The sequence below is a fragment of the Rhincodon typus genome, chromosome 11, assembly GCF_021869965.1.
Source record: "Rhincodon typus isolate 14 chromosome 11, sRhiTyp1.1, whole genome shotgun sequence".
NCBI lineage: Eukaryota > Metazoa > Chordata > Chondrichthyes > Orectolobiformes > Rhincodontidae > Rhincodon > Rhincodon typus.
This window is the reverse complement of record NC_063342.1, coordinates 10301700-10319511: the sequence shown is the minus strand read 5'-3', so window position 1 is coordinate 10319511 and position 17812 is coordinate 10301700.

Genomic DNA, 17812 nt, shown 5'->3' with positions numbered 1-17812 from the left:
AGTAAATTCATTCACCACTCTCTGGCTGAAGAAGTTTCTCTTTACCTCCGTTCTAAAACGTCGTCCCTTTACTCTAAGGCTGTGCCTTCGGGTCCTAGACTCTCCTACCAATGGAAGCATCTTCCCAATATCCACTTTGTCCAGGCCATTCAGTATTCTGAAAGTTTCAATTAGATCACCCCTCATCCTTCTAAACTCCAATGAATATAGTCCCAGAGTCCTCAAACGTTCCTCGTATGTTAAGCTTTCCATTCCTGGGACCATTCTCGTGAACCTCCTCTGAACCTGCTCCAGGGCCAGTACATCCTTCCTGAGATATGGGGCCCAAAACTGCACACAATACTCCAAATGTGGCCTGACCAGAGCCTTATAAAGTCTCAGTAGTACATCCCCACTTTTATATTCAAGTCCACTCAAAATAAATGCCAACATTGCATTTGCCTTCCTGACTACTGACTCAACCTGCAAGTTTACGGTGAGAGAATCCTGGACTAGAACTGTCAAGTCTCTTTGCACTTCAGACTTCTGAATTTTCTCCCCATTTAGAAAATAGTCCATGCTTTTATGTAAGCTTTAATGTAGGCTTTTATTCCTACTTCCCCAGTCTATTGGGTTTACTCTGGATATTAAATAACCCAAGGTAGTTCTGATAACAGAGTATCCACCATGTTCTTTATTAAAGCAAAGTACACAACAGAAAGTACTGCAAAGTTATTACTCATTTAATTCTTACAATCACAAGTGGCTTTGTCTGAAGATCAGACCAGAACATGTGATCAGCTCTCTCCATCTCAACGACTCATTGTTGATTATTGGCATTCACCTGAGCAAGATAAAGTTCCACTGGAGACAAGCCATTCTCATATTCTTTTCATACAAAGAAGCTATGCATTTTACCCCATCTGGTCTCCTAAAAATGATCAGTTTGACAAATGGCAAAAACCACATGCAAGTTATGTTTTCCACATTGGTTTGATCAATTAACTCATTCAGATTTACTTGTGCCTCTTTGGAAAAACACTTAGCTCCTGCCCTTAATGAACTTTTACATAAGACTTTATCATGCACTGGCTGTTCACAACTTATATGATATGCAGACAACTGTACGATATTTACATAGCACAATTCCACAACAATCACAAATTCACCTGATAAATCGAGATAACACATTCTGGAGCTGGAGGAACACAGCAGGCCAGGCAGCATCAGAGGAACAGGAAAGCTGGACATTTCGGGTCGGGACCCTTCTTCAGAAATGGGATCCATCTCATACACTGCAGGCAAGGATGTCCCAGGGCATGGTATATTGGTAAGACTTCGGGAGGGAGCTCAGAAATAAATAGAAAGAGGAGGGGTGGGGCTGGGGAAGGTCGGTGGGATGGTGATAGGTGAGTACAGGTAGGCAGTGGTGGGGATTGGTCAGTGAGGTGGGAGGGGTGGAGAGGTGGGAGAGAAGATGGACAGGTTGTGTCAAGTCAAGGAGGAGGGAATGAGAGGACAGAAAGAACAGCCTAAATGTGGATTTTACCAGTTTCAAAGTCTCCCCACCCCTGGCCCCATCCCATGACCAACCCATTCTTTTATCCCCCCCTCCTTGACCTGACACAACCTGTCCATCTTCTCTCCCAACTATCTGCTCCTCCCACCTCAGTGACCAATCCTCACCACTCCCTACCTGCACTCACCTATCACCATACCACCTACGTTCCCCAGCCCCACCCCTCCTCTCGTTACTTATTTATTTCTGAGTTCCCTTCCCCCTCCCTATTTCTGAAGAAGGGTCCCGACCCGAAACATCAATTTTCCTGCCCCTCTGATGCTGCCTGGCCTGCTGTGTTCACCCAGCTCCACACTGTGTTACCTCTGACTCCAGCATCTGCAGTTCTTACTATCTCTTCATCTGATAAATAGTCTACATTATCACATCTTATTCGTAATGCCAGTTTTCAACAAAACTTTAGCATTTTCACAGTTATTGTGACCATGCAGTCCATTACTGCTGAATACAAAACTTGATGTAAACAAAGACATACCTTCTTTCAGCTTAACCTTCCACCAAAACTTTTAAAACTGTGACATCTTCCTGATCACCAGGCCATCATCAAATCTCATAAGTTTTCTTCTTCTCATTTAATTTCATTTTACTTCATTTCAGCTCAATCAGCAAATTTAAGGTGAATATCTGCAGTGAAAACCTAAAACTCCCTGACTGCAAGAATGGTAGGTAAAAGAATTGCAGGCTGAGGGTCTAACCAAAGTAATAAATAATTCAAAACTCTACAAACTAATTAAGGTCGGGAGATCATAACAATTTATCAAGGTGATACTGTCAAAACAGGACAGTTAGGAGGATTTTACAGATACAGAACAGTGCCGGGGAGTCACTTGTAGTGTGACATGAACCAGCATCACGGTTGAAGCCGTCCTCATGGGTACGGAACTTGGCTATCAGTTTCTGCTCGATGATCCTGCATTGTTGTGTATCTCAAAGACCGCCTTGGAGGATGCTTACCAGAAAATTAGAGTCTGAACGCCCTTGACCGCTGAAGTGTTCCCTCACTGGGAGGGCACATTCCTGTCTGGCAATTGTTGCACGGTGTCCATTCATCTGTTATCGTAGCATCTGCATGGTTTTGCCAATATACCATGCCTCAGGGCATCCTTGTCTGCAGTGTATGAGATAGACAACATTGGCCGGGTCGCATGAGTATCTGTATGAGTATGACTATGAGTACCCCTACATGCGACTCTTATACCTTTCATGTTATTCCAGTTATTTAGTTTGTCTTCAGCACCATCTTATTTTTATTTTTTTGTAATTATCTCTCTGCCTCATTTAATCAGATTACAGGTTGTCCCTTCGTTTGTTATTCAGCTGTTGACACTTTACTCACACCATCTAACACTCTTAGTCACTTGCAGAGACTTATTATCTGAACTTCACTCACACCAGTTGTATGATCTTTTGATCTCTCAGCCCTTGACCTCTCTCCCTATAAACCCTGTGTCTGTGTGCTCTTCTCTCTCATTGCACCTGACGAAGGGGCTGCGCTCCAAAAGGCTGTGATTTCAAATAAACCTGTTGGATTATAACTTGGTTTCATGTGACTTCTGACCTTGTTCACCCCAGTCCAATTCCAGCACCTCCACGTCATGAAAGAATGGGATAAGGGGAGATGAAGAATGGTTTTAAAAGGAAGGTGGATGCACTCATGAGGAATATTAACTAGCAGGGCTATGGGATACAGCAGGGAATTTGATCAAACGGAGTGCTCTCCAGTGAGCCAGCATGGATTCAATATGGTGAATGGCCCCTTTTGTTACTATTACTCTATTCCCACAGGCTGAATATTTGACAGGGACTTGAGAAACAAGAGTAAAGTCAATATTTTTATGTGAAACTTCTGCCCCAGCAGAAAATGGAATGAAATTCAGAATTTTGCATAGGCTAGTCATTAATCTTAAGACCATAAGATATTGGAGCAGAAGGAGGCCATTCAGTCCATTGGGTCTGCTCAATGAGATCATGGCTGATCTGATAATCCTCAACCACAGTCAACATGGAAGCAAGGTTCTTGTCCAATGAAAGTTGGTGATGGGGGAGCAAGAATGAGAGTAGGTTACAGAAATGCAGGGCAGCCATTGCTGCTTGTCCTAAGGTCATAGGTTTGTGCCAGATAAAAACTGAAAGAACTGCAGATGCTGTAAATGGGAAACAAAAACAGAAGTTGCTGGAAAAGCTCAGCAGGTCTGGCAGCATCTATGAAGAAAAAATCAGAGTTAAAGTTTCAGGTCCAGTGACCCTTCCTCAGAATTGATGGTAGCTGGGAAAATGTTGGTTTTTTTGCAGAAGATAGAGTGGTGGGAAGGGGTAAGGAGTAAGCAATAGGTGGGGATAGAGACCAAAGAGAGAGAAGAACAGTTGGACAGACAAAGCAGTGGATAATGATCTGGCTGGGAGGGTGAATAGCTGTTAATAGACACTGTTAGTGGTTAACAATAGGTAGTGTATAATGGCAGACAGTCTAATAACAAGGCCAGGTGTGTGGGGTCGGGGGTTGGGACATGGGAGAGTTCAGACCCTAAAATTATTGAACTCAATATTGAGTCCAGAGGGCTGCAGAGTCCCCAAGCTGAAAAAGAGGTGTTGGTCTTTCAGCTTGCGCTGAACCTCACTGGAATACTGCTGCAAGCCAGAGTCAGAGATTTTGGCCAGGGAACAGGGTGCCGTGTTAAAATGGCAGGCAACTGGCAGATCAGTGTCTTCTTTGTGGGCAGAACATAGTTGTTCTGCAAAGTGGTCCCCCAGTCTACGCTTCGTCTCCTCAATGTGGAGGAGACCACATTGTGAGCAGTGAATGCAGTAGACTAGATTGTGAGAAGTGCAGGTCAAGTGCTGTTTAACCTGGAAAATATGTTTGGATCCTTGAGTACCGAGGAGTGAGAAGGTAAATGGGTAGGTATTACACCTTCAACAGTTGCGGGGGAGGTGCCGTGGGGAGTGAAGGAAGAGTGGACCAGGGTGTCCTAGAGGGAATGGTCCCTGCAGAAGGCGGACAAGGAAGGGAAGGGGAATATGTGTCTGGTGGTGGTATCTCGCTGGAGATGGTGGAAATGGCGGCTGATGGTCTTCTGGATATGGATGCTGGTGGGATGGCAATTAAGGACAAAGGGAACCCTATCGCTGTTGTGGGAGGGAAGAGAAGGGGTGAGGGTGGAAGTGCTGGAGATGGGTTGGACCTGGTTGAGAGCCCTGTTGACAACAGTGCTGGTCAATTCTTGATTGGGGAAGAAGGTGGGCATTTTGGAGGCTCCTTTATGCCACAGTCTGCCAGTGCTCCAGGGGAGCTCAAATTGTCACAGGGGAGCTGGAAGCTTGATATCCCTGAGGGAGAAGAGAGAGAGAGGGACTCTTTCTGGAGCTGTGGTAGGGGCATCTCTGCAATAATTGTCATCTACTTTTGCATCCAATTCCTCTTCCTCCTCTCACCTCTTATTGCTCCAATCTGTGACACCCTTTTCAGGGCCTCCAGCTCAAGTAGATACAGCAGCAGACCTCAACAAAGGCTGAGATGGTAGAGATTCAACATGATGTGAAAAAGAAGTAAATTTGATGTGAAGAATACTTTTCCACACTGCAGATAATTAGGGCATGGAGTACACTGATTGGAAATGCTTTAGAGGCAGATTCCACTGAGGCTGTCAAAAAGGCATTCATTATTTAAAGTTAAACAATGTGCAGGGTTATGGGGAAAAGGCAGGAAAATGGAACTATGACAAGACGCCTGTGTGGAGGGCCAGCATAGACATATGGGCTAAATGGCCTCCTTCAGCACTGAAACAATCCTTTGATCCTTCTGGAAGAATTTTGCAGGGAAACTGCTGTGGGACAAAAACTATATTCAAAAGAAAAGGATTGCTAAAGTCTGAAACTCTTTATAAAAAACAAACAAACAAAAGATTCAAACTACTACCTCCCTTTTGGCAACTTTCATTTGAAGTTTCACAAAATCTATCTATCTATCTCCCTCTCTCACTAAGATCTCAATGCTCTGAAATCTCTCTCAACCTTAGAGTCTCTTTCCATTTCAATCTCTCTCTCCTCCTTTCTTATTAACGTCTCAAAGCTATGAAATCAGGTACAGCAAGCAATATTATTTATCCACAATTCTCAAAAGAAAGAGCCATCACAACTAAATTAAAACATTCTCAGTCTGGTCACTCTTGATTTTGCCATTATCTTTGGCCAGTACATTCCTGCAAAAAAAAACAGACATTATAAGATGCAGAAAAACATTTGATCTTTTCAATTGCACTCACTTCAGAAAGAAGGGGGAACTCACCCCATTTACATCAATGGAGGTTGAGAAGGTGAAGATTGTCAAGTTCATGGAATTGACAATAACCTGTCCTGGGCTTCCCACATAGATGCGATGGTCAAGAAGACACAACGACTCTTCTTATTCCCCAGCCGGCTCAGGAAATTTAGCATGTCCACAAGGATCCTCACCAACATTTAGAGATGCACCATTGAAAGCGTTTTGTCTGGGTGCATAACAGCCTGGTATGGCAACTGCTCTGCCTATGACCGTAACAAATGACAGAAGTTTGTGTGCACAGCCCAGACCATCATGGAAGCTGACCTCCATGAACTCTACTTACACGAGTCGCTGCCGCGGAAAGGCTGCCAACATCATCAAAGACCCATCCCACCCCGGTAATACTCTCCCACAACCACTTCCATCAGGCAGAAGAAACAGAAGCTTGCACACACGCACCAGGTTCAGGAACATCTTCTTCCCTGCCAATATTAGGCTGATGAATAGATTCTCAAACTTCAAATAATGCTGATTTTGCTAATGTTGATCTTGCCTGGCACACACCCTTTTTGACGTAATCTGTATGCTTCTGTCTAGTTTTTATTTCACCTTATGATCTGTATGTCCTTGCTTACTATGATTTGCCTGTACTGCTCATAAACAAAACTTTTCACTGTATTTAGGTGCAACTGACAAGGAATCAATCAAATCAAATCATCTCCAACAATATTATCAACTCCTTAATTCTTCAGATCACCAGTGCAACTGACCAGCCAGATGTTAGTTTTGGTGTCCTCGGAACCTGTGCTGCCTAATCCATTGTGAATCTGTTGTGCTGTCCAATCACAGTAAAGAGGGCACCTGTCACCTGGGTGATTTACCACCATGTTACAGCACCCACCCTGGAGAGTACACATTATCAGCAACCAATTACCTAGAGAGATACCTTTGGCACTGGAACTAAGTCATGTCCAGGTATTTCCACCTGTCTCTGTAGATCCTGGGCTCAAGGTAATCTTTCCTTTTCCTTTGTACTTCTTGCTCCTCTGCTGCGGTATCCTACCCAACAATGCAGTCAGTTGCTCCTTATCTCCAGTGGCCTCAATTTCTGACAGTCAAGCACCCATTTTCAGCTGTACCCCTCGCTCATGCTCAACAAGCTTCCACAGAACAATCCCTACTGCTCTGATGCCCATTTTCAATGCCTCACTGCTCCAAACTGGCAACGTTCTTAATGATGACCTCATGGAAACTATTATGATTCCAGCTGATGTCACCACTGGATAACAACTCAGATCCCAATATGAGATCTGGATTAATCAATCATTTCCTTTAATTTTAGTTAAGGTACTATTTGACCGTGGTCAATGACTGGACAGCTGGTTTGTGATGCAGAGTGATGCTAATAGCATGGGTTCAATTCCTGTGCTGGCTTTTATGAAGGACTGTCTTTCTCAACCTGTTCCCCTCACCTGATGCATGGTGACCCTCAAGTTAAAACACCACCAGTTGTTTCTCTCTGATGAGAGAGCAGCCCTACGGTCTGATAAGACTATGGTGATTTTACCTTTATATTCATTGAAACGTAGTCATTTGAGGCTGCAGAGTCTTTTTTTATCATCATAACAGGAGCTTAATTGTACAAAAGAATGAAAATAAATCAAAGGTGTGAGAAAAAAACATTTTCATACTGCAGGAATTTAGTGACTGAATGCATTGCCTGGAAATGTGGTGGAGTCACGCTCACTTGAAGCATTCAAGATGGTATTTAGCTGATTATTTTAATAGAACTGGTGTGCAGGATTTTGGGGAAAAGGCAGGAGATTGGCATTAGACTTGGACTAGAGAATAGAGTTAGTACAGACACAATGGGCTGAATGGCTTCCTTCTGTACTGTAGTAACTCTGAATCATAGAAGATGCAAACCAAATTATTTCAATCTAGAACACAGCTGGGAAAAAAAAAATCTTAAATGAATCAGGCAAAACAATTTTATTCCCCAATACTATCACTGTACAGAAATCCAAATCTGGAGAAATTAATCTTCTGCATCAAATCTTTAAGTTCGCTTCTTCTCAGTTTTTCCCTGTCAACTTCTTTTCTGAAGTCTTCTTACTTGAATACCCATAAAACTGAGAGCTTATACTTTCTCAGCTTTTTAATAACCTGTAAACTTCTAATCGAATACATCTTGTCTGAAAGTTGCATAAATTAAACTTTTTGCACAGAGGCATCTATGTTTTTGCTGCAGCATTTTATGTTACTTCTTTTAGGAGCGAAATAATATTTGCTTCTGACCCCAGTCTGGTGTCCTCTGAACTGCCCAAAGATTTACCAAAAATAAAGTCATGGCCCTCAATTTTTACACTGTATGTCATGAACCAGCACAATATAAGCAAACTGCCCAGAACATTCCAGGGGCCCCTTCCTCTCTGACAACATATTGGATTAGATTACTGTTCTAGCAAAACTGTCTAACTTAGTTTTTTTTGTTAAGCCATTCTGAAATGTAACCAACCTCGCGTGCCACTATTCTAACATCCAAGGCTGAATCTAATATTAGTTGTGTTGAGTTATTTGGAGGGTTATTTTTTGTACGTCAAGCCAATTCTCTTGCTGTAACTTTCAAAATTTGCCTCATTAATTAACCAGCATACCACTATGGCTCACGCATGAACGATTTACAATCCATCTTACATCATGCTGTTCCTGGAACAGCTTGCTATTAAACGGATCTCTGACAAAAGAACAGCCTTCTGTAAAACCATGTCATCTTTGAAAGGCTGCTTTCCACCTGGGCAAGCCATAGAACCATAGAAATGATACAGCACAGAAGAGGACCATTTGGTCATGCTGATCCAAAGACACCCAGGTGCTCTTTCTAATCAAGTTGGCGTTGGAAATCTGATACTGCCCCTCACCAGCAGCGTCTTGGCATATCAGCCACAAGGGTAGTCTGCCCAGAGTGTAAAGCTGGCATGGCTTGCAACCATCCACACATACAATTTCATTCTCTCACCCTAGTGGTTGTGTGACGGAAACCCCACACACTTTATCTCTCCGTAGCTATATCCTGTCCAATCACCCTCTACATTAGCGCTACTCTGTCCCTACTGCCCACTGTTATACCCACATCCTGTGATTGAGCAGTAGGGGAACATTACATACAGCCAAGCAGTTGGACAAATGCAAAAACAAGTGTGAGCTTTTAGTTATAGAAAACAAAGGAGAACACAAACAAAGACAACAGAGGCTGAACTAAAGCCACACAAATCAAACCAAATTAAAGATTCACTATCAACGGTTATTTTGCAGTCAATGATGTTCTGCTGCATCCAGCTCTCATCTACTGGCAGTGGGACTCAATAAGATTCTGTCTGGCTTGTACTAGTTCCCAGGGTAGAACATAAATCGACAAGAAGCCTAAGAGTTAACACAAGTCACAGCTGAAGGAACTAAGCATTCCAGCAGAGGTCTGCTTCAATATCAGACAGCTGGACCCCTTTTTATAAGAATGGAGCATTTTTAAAAATTATGCCTTGATAGATATACAGACCTTATCCACTCTTCTAGACACATTGTGTCCACTCCATCAATTTGTGAATTGAACACTATGTGTTAGTGCCTTTGTAACAACCACAACATAGCCTCTTTGAACTCAGTGCTAAGTTCCATTATAGACCTACTGAGTTTGAGCTGTTCTTCAGCTTATAGATTCAAAAGGTCGTAGAGCTGTACAGCACAGAAACAGACGATTTGGTCCAACTCATCCATACCGACCAGATATCCTAAATTAATCTAGTCCCATTTGCCAGCATTTGGCTTATATCCCTCTGAACACTTCCCATTCATATACCTTCAATGTGAATCACACCCTTTCCCCGAATTGGCCAAAATTGTATCGGAAATAGGGACTGGTCCACCACATGCAGGCCTCACCCACCATTTTTAATGGTTCTCAGAGTCTTTCTGACTCTGACACTTATTCTCCATTCGCATCCTGAGCTCTTACTGTGACATGGCTGATTAGGATTAACTCTGTTGTTTAATCCATGGATTTGGGGACAGGTCAAATTTCCATCACCCATTCCGAATCAAAGCTGAATCAATGGTTTATTTTCCCAAGGCATTATATCTTGCATGCAAAGCTAGATCATCGGTTGTTGCACTCAGCTTTCCCCTGTGTACCACTATCTCACTTGACAGATTCCATGATTTGCATCTGATCCTAATACCTTGCCCATATTCCAGCAGACATATCACACTCCTTCAGTACTGCACTCAACTGTTGGCCTCAATAATGCACTCAGTTTAAGGGTTTGGACTTGAACCCACAACCTTCTGTCTCTGACTGATACCACTCAGCCAAGGCTGACTCTGTTCCCAGTACCTTAGCAACAGTAGCGCTAAAAGTGACAACGGTACTTATTTGGCTGCAGGTTGCTTCCAGATAACAGCAGGTACCGCAACACATTTCAGTCAGCTAGGAATTAGCTCCATGCATTACCTGGGTAACAGGAAACCTGCATCAAAATGCTGATGAATGTGTTGACAATCAGCAGCACGAAAGACATCAGAGCTTTACAAAGATGTGGCACTTGGCTGTTTTGGACTTTAGCCTTGTAGTCTCACAAAAACTGAATCAAAATGGCAAATATTTAATGGAGGAGATTGTCATCACATCAAAGTCCAAATAATCAATATCGACTGATGAAGAACAATACATTGAAATATATGGTTTATTAATGGTACTAAGGCATCAATAGTAGAATGATGGTTATAACAGAGCTCCATTGAGCAATGTAATTATCGAAATGGAAAAAGATTAAATTTTCTGCAAAATAATTCTTGGGTTCCCAAAAATGAATTAATGTTGCCTAGTTTTGGTTCAGTGTTGCTTTTAAATTCAGGCACTTCACATAAACAGATTTGGAAAAAAGATTATTGCAGCTGCCCCACAGCCAGAATCACCCATTATCACTCAAGAACTGATGCTTCATATCATTTCTACGCTGTGATCTCTTAGAAGTAGTTGCAGGGACTTACTGCACATCTGTTTCTGTTTCTGCCGCCCACTCAGCTAATATAACGGACCTCGATGGTACCTCTGATATCCCAGGAATGACTTTTCTTCCATTAGATGTGTTCCAATGGAGAAAGCTAGCAGATGTGTTGGAGAGAGAGAGATAACAAGGTGTAGAGCTGGATGAATACAGCAGGCCAAGCAGCATCAGAGGAGCAGGAAAGCTGATGTTTCGAGTCTAGACTCTTCTTCAGAAATGGGGTAGGGGAAGGGGATTCTGAAATAAATAGGGAGAGAGGGGGAGGCAGATAGAAGATGGATAAAGGAGAAGATAGGTGGAGAGGAGATGGACAGGTCAAAGAGGCAGGGATGGAGCCAGTAAAGGTGAGGGTAGCTGGGGAGGTAGGGAGGAGACAGGTCAGTCCAGGGAGGACGGACAGGTCAAGGAGGCGGGATGAGGCTGGTAGGTCGGAGATGGGGGTTGGGCTTGAGGTGGGAGGAGGGGATAGGTGGGAGGAAGAACAGGTTAGGGAGGCAGGGACGAGCTGGGCTGGTTTTCGGATGCAGTCAGAGGAGGGGAGATTTTGAAGTTTGTGAAATCCACATTGATACCATTGGGCTGCAGGGTTCCCAAGTGAAATATGAGTTGCTGTTCCTGCAACCTTCGGGTGGCATCGTTGTGGCACTGCAGGAGGCCCAGGATGGACATGTCATCTGCGGAATGGGAGGGGGAGTTGAAATGGTTCGCGACTGGGAGGTGCAGTTGTTTATTGCAAACCGAGCATAGGTGTTCTGCAAAGCGGTCCCTGAGCCTCTGCTTGGTTTCCCCGATGTAGAGGACGCCACAACGGGAACAGTGGATGCAGTATACCACATTAGCAGATGTGCAGGCGAACATCTGCTTGATATGGAAATTCTTCTTGGGGCCTGGGATGGGGGTGAGGGGGGAGGTGTAGGGGCAGGTGTAGCACTTCCTGCAGTTGCAGGGAAAAGTGCCGGGTGTGGTGGTGCTGGAGGGGAGTGTGGAGCGGTCAAGGGAGTCACGGAGAGAGTGGTCCCTCCGAAAAGCAGATAAGGGTTGGGAGGGAAAAATGTCTTTGGTGGTGGGGTCGGATTGCAGGTGGCGGAAGTGTTGGAGGATGATGCGCTGGATCCAGAGGTGGTGAGGTGGTACGTGAGGATGAGGGGGATTCTGTTTTGGTTGTTATTGCAGGGAGGCGGTGCGAGGGATGAGTTGCGGGAAATGCGAGAGACACGGTCAAGGGCGTTTTCGACCACTGAGGGGAAGTTGCGGTCCTTGAAAAACGAGGACATCTGGGATGTCCGGGAGTGAAATGCCTCATCTCAGGAGCAGATGCAGCAGAGGCGAAGGAATTGGGAATAGGGGATGGCATTTTTGCAGGAAGGTGGGTGGGAGGAGGTGTACTCTAGGTAGCTGTGGGAGTTGGTAGGCTTGAAATGGATATCGGTTTCCAGGTGGTTGCCAGAGATGGAAACAGAGAGGTCCAGGAAGGAGAGAGAGGTATCAGAGATGGTCCAGTTGAACTTAAGTTTGGGGTGGAAGGTGTTGGTGAAGTGTATGAACTGTTCGAGCTCCTCGTGGGAGCACGAAGCAGCACCGATGTGTTGGATTTGTCAGCTGATATACTTGAATAATGTTTGACAACATTTGATTTTCTAGTTGCCCTTTTTTTTAGCTTGTTTCATTTGTGGTTCATTGTGTTATGATAGCACAAGATTTCTTGAGTAATTCAGTACAATAAGCTATTTAAGCATGTATTTCTGGCACTTAAAACTTAAGTGTATATTATCTTTCAGTTTTAGCAGCTTCCTAATTTGGCTTTGAGCCCTTATTACCATTATTTCAAGTTGAAACTCTTTTTTTTGCTCAAGACAAGATGCCTTTTGCCCCTCAGTCACACTTTTTATAAAATGCCACTTTAACATCTCAGTTGGTAATATTGCAGGTTTGGTCTGTCTTCATGTTAGGTGACTTGATAATCAAGAAGGAATAGAAAGGACAATTTTAAAACAATTACCATCACCAGGGAAAATGAACCAAAAAATTATTTGACCTGAAGTCTGACAAGTCCACGGTGGCCCAGAGTCTTAAAAAGAAATGGCTATTAGGATCAGAAATTTCTGATTCTGATGAAGGGTCTAGGCCCGAAACGTCAGCCTTCCTGCTCCTGTGATGCTGCTTGGCCTGCTGTGTTCATCCAGCTCTACGTCCTGTTATCTCAGATTCTCCAGCATCTGCAGTTCCTACTATCTCTGGCTATTAGGGTAGTCAGGATTTGTTTATCATCATCCAAAATTCGTTCAATTCTCGAGCAGTCCCATTGAATAGGAAAATAACAAAGTTAACTCCTTAATTCAAGAATGAAAGCAGGTAGAAAGCATCAAACTATAGGACAGTTAGACTCACATCTGCTGGAGAGAAATTGCTGGAATCCATTGTTAAGGAGAGTATAACAGGATACATAGAAAATCATAAAGGGATCAGGCTGTACAGGATGGCGGTATTTGACAGCTGCATGATCTTGAAATGAAACCTGTGAACATTCCTGTATTTGCCGAATGTGGCACAAGCAGCTTGCTTTTCTGCATTTGCTTTTCTGTGCTTGCTGTTTGCTACATTGTATAAGAGAGAGAGTTTTGTTCCAAATCATGTGGCTTTTCCTCTGATCGGGATCACAAACGGTGTCAAGAATAAACCTAAGCCTCCAGGCCAGCTGTTGATCAAGGGGTCCCCAACAGGCAGAAGGGTGTGAAACTTATTGTTACTGAAGTTGTTGAGCTTGTCGAGCTGGCTTGGTTTTGGTCAGACGTTTCGTTACCATGCTAGATACATTATCAGTGGAGCATCCGATGAAGCGATGTTATTCTACTCCACTTGGAATTTTAAGAATCTTTAAACAAGGAAAACTTATACAAGATTGTCGCTTTAAATGGATATCCCTGCAAGTTCATTCACAGATGCCTACAAAACAGACAACAACAGGAGGACAAAGTACGACCTAACACATTGGCTGCACTACCCTACATCAAGAACATATCGGAACTGACAACAAGACTCCGAAGACCACTAGGAATCATGGTGACCTACAAGCCTACAGCCATTCCGCGACAAACAATTACAAGGATTAAAGACCCCATTCCCAAAACATACCGAACATACGCTGTTTACAAAGTACGATGCAACGACTGCCACAAACATTACATTGGACAGGAAGGTAACTAGCCATCAGAATACATGAACATCAGCTAGCAGCAAAACAGCACGATGAACTCTCCTTAATATCGGTACATTCAGACAATGAAGACCATCTTTTAACCCGGACAAGGTAACCAAGCCAAACATAGACATGCATGGGAAATTCCTACAGGCATGGTTCCCCACCCGTAATGCAATCAACAAACTCATAGAATTGGACCCCATATGCAAACCCATACAGATCAAAACTGGAAATGATAGTACTTACCATAACAGACCAGACAGTATAAATTCCAAGTGGAGTAGAATAACATTGCTTCATTGGAGCCTCCACTGATGATGTCACCTAGCATGGTGATGAAACGTCTGAACAAAAACAAGCCAGCTCGGTGAGCAAGTCAACAACCTCATCCACAACCCGAGCTACAGATCTTTGCCAAAACTTTAAACTTACTGTTACTTTATCCTTTTCTTTTCCATTATTATTTCCATTATTATTATTACTTCATAAACGTTCACATTTAAGCAAATTGCTGTGTCGCGTCTTCTCTTATTTACATTTAACAGAATCTGAAGAACCCATTGAATGCATTCTGTGATCCAAGACATTTTTAGCAACGGGAAAATGTTTAAGAGAAGGGAAAGGCACACTGATGTTCCTGAGATGTTCCGTATTCCAGGGCTGAATGCGGCAGATTCTGGATTCGGGTCTGTAGCTAATTTGTTAGCACAATTAGGGCCCCTGCAAGAATAAGGGACAGTTATAACCAGAAAAAGACAGAAAAGGGGGTTATTCATACAGTCTACCGTATACGAGTGCTTGCGGGAAGTGGGCTTCCCTAAAAACAAAGACATTGTACCGCAAATGGGATAGATATAGTGTAGGGAAATGGAAGAGAGCCAGGCCAAAAACAGGCGACTCGAGGCCACATTGATGGTGGTAGAACAACGTAACATCATCCTAAGAGAAGCAGATAAGACAGTGCAGGAGATAGCCGAGAAGGTGGAGGAGAAACAAAATCGGATAGTATGTCGTCCGGCAACGGTATGGAAAGTTGGCCCAGTCAAAATGCGCATGTTATTAACCTCACAATGGGTTCCCGGCCATTGGGATGGAGACATTCTGTATTTGTCTGAATCAGAGTCTGAATGGACGGATGGGGAAGGGGATGCTCCACCTCTGGAGCTGTCCTCAGAGAAGGGACTAATAGCACGACCCCTAATAACAAATAAGGCAAAACAGGTAGGAGGACAGAGCTCACAAAATCCGAGAATAGTGAGAGATTGCACGATGTCTGAATTGCAGGACTTGGGGGCTATGCTTTAAGCAGAAGTCGGGTGAACCCTCGGCCTCTTGGCTGACAAGGTCATGGGACCAGGGTGCTGCCCATATTATGTTGAGTGCCACAGAGCGAGGAATCTGGGACCATTAAGTGTTTATCCACATGTGAATAGTGCTTTTAGAAACATAGGGCAAACAAGATCGTTGTGGAATGCACTGACACTCGCAGTTGGAAACAAGTAGCCTTCCCTAATAGATTGGGAAGATAATGTTGAAAGATGGGAAGGCACACCAGAAGGTCTGAAATGTTTGAGGGATTTTCCTACAAAAGCACATATGTATACTCCACAGTTTTAGGGGCAGACCAGAAAGCTTTCTCAGCTGGAATGAGGAGCCAGCTAATGTGAAGTGGTCCAGGCTGGATGAGAGGTGCCCTGTTAGTCATATTAGGGCCAGCCCAGGGGCAGGCAGTGGGACAGGTATGTTTGTTGTTAGGACAGTTAGAGGATGTGGAGGCTGGTAAAAGAAGAGTAAGGCCCCACCCGAGCAAGCGACAATCAGGGACGACAAGTTGGAGATGGGCTGAGTTTGAGGATGAAACTTAAGATAACCAGAAGGGAAATGTTCACGGCATTGTTAAAAGCAGGAATAGAGAAGAGTAACATAGATGGAATACCTACGGTACCATGTACAATATGTGGAGGACGCACTGCTCTCCAAAGGGTAAGGAGGTAAGAGAGACTAAATGAGATGTGGAGGGAGGAAAAGAAACCACACTGACTATATCTCCCACAGCATCCCTATGCCCTGGCCTGGAGGAGTTGGCCTGATGTGGAGAGCCAGTCAGCCAATTGATTATGGCTGGGGCCGGGACTCGGGGGTCTTTGTAAGGGCATTTGGTAGGAGGACCATGAAGCCTCATGTCCCTATCACTGTTTATTGGAAGAAAGGCAATGTAAAACGAGACATCGCATTATTAGACACTGGGGCAGAAGTTACTATTATATGTGACAATCCAAATAGACATGTAGGGCTCCAAATGACTATTAATGGGTTTGGTGAGGCAGTAACACTGGCAGTTACAACAAATATTAGAATAGCCTTGGGGAATGGACTCCCATGAGTAGCCCCTGTATTGATATCCAATATACGAGAAAATATTATTGGTATGGACTTATTAAGAGGTACCACCTTGCAAACTCCACTGAGTAAACTCACTTTTGGTATATGAGCTGTGATGATTACTGTTAGCAAGGCAAAATGGGAGCCCCTCATTATTCCACGGATGGTTTCGATGAAACAGAATTGTATTCTGGGAGGACACAAAGAAATTGGGGATACTATGCAGGGCCTGTTAGCTGCTGTATCTGTGTATAATAGCCCTGTATGGCCTGTAAAAGAAGCCTGATGGAAGTTGGCGAATGACAGTTGATTACCGCTGACTCGATAAATATGCTCCTCCACTGTCGGTGGCCATGCCTGATGTGGTCACTGTCACAGGATCCAAACGCCTAGTATGCCATTATTGATCTAGCAAATGCCTTTTTCTCAATATTGCTAGCCGTGGGATCACAAGCTCAGTTTGCTTTTATGTGGGAAGGTTGCCAATATACCTTCCCCACAAGTTACTTACACAACCTTATGCCATGGGTTAGCAGCAAGGAACTTAGATATGTGTTCGCTGCTACAGGGCATTAGTGTCACACATTATGTTGATGACATCTTGATCCACAGATCAATGGAAACCACAATGGTGGAAGCTCTAGCTGCACTGGTGCAACATATGCGAGACAGAGGCTGAGAAGAGAACCCAAAAACGATACAGGGACAAGCATAAATAGTGCAATTATTAGGCATTCAGTGGACAAAAGGGAATAGAGTTACCCCTGAAAAAGTATCAAACAAAGTACAAGAAATGGCTGTTCCAACTAGCAAGACTGAGGCACAGAAATTTATAGGTCTGCTCGGATATTGGTGCAGACATATACCTCACTTGACCACATATGCCATTACTTGAAATAAAGCTCAATTTGAACGGGGCGATGACCAACAGAAAGCCTTGATGGCCATTAAAGAGGCCACAGCATTAGCACTGTCCTGTCTCCTCAGATACCTGGCTTACCCTTTGATTTACAAGTATTAATAGTATGAGATGTGGCCACATGGAGCTTATGGCAGAGACAAAAGGGGAAAGGAATACCTTTGGGCTTCTGGTCCAGTAAAGTGACTGAAGCAGCTACGCGTTACATACCATTTGAAAAGCGACTTCTGGCCTGCTAGTGGGCCCAGTGAAACTGAAGGGAGATTGGTGAGGACAAATTCAGACCTGAATTACATAATTCTGATGTGTGTGTTTTCTGACATTGCGACCCACAAGGTCAGGAGAGCCCAACAAATCTCCATTGCAAAATGGAAATGTTACATTACTGATAGAGCCAAGAAGGGAAAGGAAGGGATTGCTAATCTCCATG